Source organism: Portunus trituberculatus, chromosome 44, assembly GCF_017591435.1.
Source record: "Portunus trituberculatus isolate SZX2019 chromosome 44, ASM1759143v1, whole genome shotgun sequence".
In the NCBI taxonomy this organism is placed as follows: Eukaryota; Metazoa; Arthropoda; class Malacostraca; order Decapoda; family Portunidae; genus Portunus; species Portunus trituberculatus.
Genome location: NC_059298.1, coordinates 2,125,012 through 2,127,706, shown reverse-complemented (window position 1 = coordinate 2,127,706; position 2,695 = coordinate 2,125,012).

The window sequence follows — 2,695 nt, the reverse complement described above, 5'->3', positions numbered from 1 at the left end:
AAGGTAGATGTGTTTCAATCAGGCTCAACCACGTGCTGATCTAATGTATTCTTTGCTGTGATGTCTACTCGTTGAAAAAGAAAACATGTGGATATATTGAGAGTAACAAACAGTATTTCGGTCTATCTTAAAATGCCGCTGCGGAAACCCTGCCACTCACTCGCCGACACCTTGCTAAGAACCATCGGCCCAGTGCCTTCCCTTCAAGACCGAGACCTAAGTACTTGAGACATCCTTGCTTAAACACATATACACACATAAACACACACACACACACACACACACGTAGAAATGTTGCTACGAGTATTATTCCTCTTGCCCTTAAACACATAAACACATTCTCTCTCTCTCTCTCTCTCTCTCTCTCTCTCTTGGCGAAGAAGGTGTTATTGTTGGTGTAAGACGTGGCCTGCGACCAGCGCCATCTGCGGCCAGCTGCGAGAGACGGGTCGTGTTTACATTCTACCGCGCCCATTAGCGTTTTTTAGCAGAGAGTAACCGCGAGCGCCCTCTACTTCCGGAGATGTTTGGTGGAGAAATGGCACCACACAACCCTGTCCAACTCGAGAATTCTATTAACCTGAGGCACCTACGGATGGGCGGGGGCAGACGCGGCTTTAGAGGAGCAATTATGGGGACAAGTAGGGTCTTTTTTCTGATGGAATTTTTTGAAGTGAGTTTTAATAGAAGTGGAGAAAGGATACAAATGAAATGAAAACGAATGTAAATGAGGAAATGATTATGAGAATAGGTTGTTTTTTCTACAAAGATTTGATGTGAATGATGAGTTTTGATGAGAATGGAAAAGGAAAAGAAAACAAAACAAATAAATCATTATAGGAAAAACTAAAGCATTTTTTTATTTATTTTTTTTACTTTACGATGAGTTTGAATGAAATTAGGAAAAAGGAAAAGAAAACAAGCATAAAAAAGCAACAATAATGTGAACAAGAAAGATATTTTTCCTGCAAATATTTCAGTCAACGATGAGTTTGAATAAAAAAAAAAAAAAAACGAAAAGGCACATAAAAGAAACGAAACTTTGAGAATATAAGAAGTTAATATTTTCAACAGTTAAAATCTTGTATACAAAAACAATAACGACAAAAGACACAATTAAGAATCAGATGAACGTTCTGCTGTACCAAACACGTTCAGTTGCGGAAAAGAAGAAAAAAAAAAAAAAAAAAAGAATATGAAAACAGAAAACAAAGAAAACTTAACAGAAACATAAAAAAAGGAAGAGAGAGACAGAGAAAAAAGCAATTTCTTTCAGTTGTTAATGAAATAGTGTTATGCATGATTTTTAGGTTCCAAAGGACTTCATATAACTAACTGTAACAAAAAAATAGATAAATTAAGGACAATAGTAATAAGTAAATAATGATGACAATGTGTGTGGGAAGTCTTCAACATTGTGCCCATACAGACTTTCACTTACAGTTCTCAATTACGTAACTCAAATTGATAAGTAAAAAAAGAACATGATATTTCTAAGGAACAGAGTAATCCAATGTCTTAATACTGCAATAAAAAGAAAAGAAAAAAGGTAAAATATGTGTGCAGTTTTTATTTTGTGCATTTAATTTATACAGTTTCATTGGATAACAAATGAGAGAGAGAGAGAGAGAGAGAGAGAGAGAGAGAGAGAGAGAGAGAGAGAGAATTAAAATAACTTTGCCCTCTTACCTACCTTCTCTCTCTCTCTCTCTCTCTCTCTCTCTCTCTCTCTCTCTCTCTCTCTCTCTCTCTCTCTCTCAGACAAACAGACGACAGGGAGGAGGTAAAACAAACGAAAGAGAGAGCAGAATAACAAACAGAGAGAGACAACTTGTAGTAAACGAAGAGGGCAAACAAAAATAACCTCATGAACGTAAACAAACCTGGGAACAAGCAAACATACACACACACACACACACACACACACACACACACACACACACACACACACACACACACACACACACACACGAATAAATGGAAAAGAATCCAAAATCTGTTAATTTTTAAACCGTCACTCATTCAATAAAGTAAAAAATAAAAAATAAGAGTAGGAAAAAACTAAATACAATAAATAGAATAAATGAATAAGATTAATGAATATATAAATGGACATGATGCGTGAAATTAATCAGGATGTTTACTGCCTGTGAACAGAACAAAAATATAAATAGATAAAAAGTGAAAATAAGATCAATAAAATAAATAAATAGAGAAATAAATGAATAGAAGAATGAAATAAAAATCTGGATATCTTTTTTTTTATGAATAGTGAAAACAGAAATGGATAAATAGATAAACGAGCAAAGTAGAATAATAAATAGATAAGGACATAACACAAAGGGAAAGATGATTATGCATGAAGTGATTGACAAAAAATGCGAAACGTTTATAAATAACTCAAAGGATAACCGTTTTTGCTAATTATTTTATAACAGTCCTCGTAAATATAAGGAAAAAAAAAATGTTCATGTACTTGTCCAAACCAATTGTATTATAGATAAAATAAACAAACAAACGAGGTAAGTGATATCAATTTTAAAAAGAAAAAAAAAACTAATAAAGTGATATGCAAAAGAATTTCATATGGAATAAAGAAGAAGAAGAAGAAGAAGAAGAAGAAGAAGAAGAAGAAGAAAAAGAAACTGATTAGATTGTGGTTGATGTCCTCAGAGGTTGCCGTGTACATACAGGT